This window comes from Theobroma umbraticum, unplaced genomic scaffold, assembly GCF_002168275.2.
Source record: "Theobroma umbraticum cultivar Fairchild unplaced genomic scaffold, ASM216827v3 scaffold_81.0, whole genome shotgun sequence".
NCBI classification, from domain to species: Eukaryota; Viridiplantae; Streptophyta; class Magnoliopsida; order Malvales; family Malvaceae; genus Theobroma; species Theobroma umbraticum.
This window is the reverse complement of record NW_018397268.1, coordinates 4,074,381-4,074,690: the sequence shown is the minus strand read 5'-3', so window position 1 is coordinate 4,074,690 and position 310 is coordinate 4,074,381.

Below are 310 nucleotides of genomic sequence, written 5' to 3'. Positions count from 1 at the left end.
AGCTTAACTTTGTACATTTTAGATCAACTAAGTGATCAATTGTACTTCATCTTTTCTATATTTCCTATTTATTTAGAGTATGACAGACACGTTAAGGGGTTGATCAAGCTTGGGTTAGCTTACTTGTTGTGGTAGGTTCTAACTAAGCCTTAGAAAAGTTAGTTTTGGGTTTTGGTTGATCTTAAGAAAAACCATTGTTAAAGGTTCTGGCTGAGCTTGTGGTAAGCTATTTTAGGTTTTGGTTGATCTCGTGAAAAACCATTGTTAAAAGTTCTGGCTGAGCCTGCGAAAAGCCATTGTAAAAGCTTAG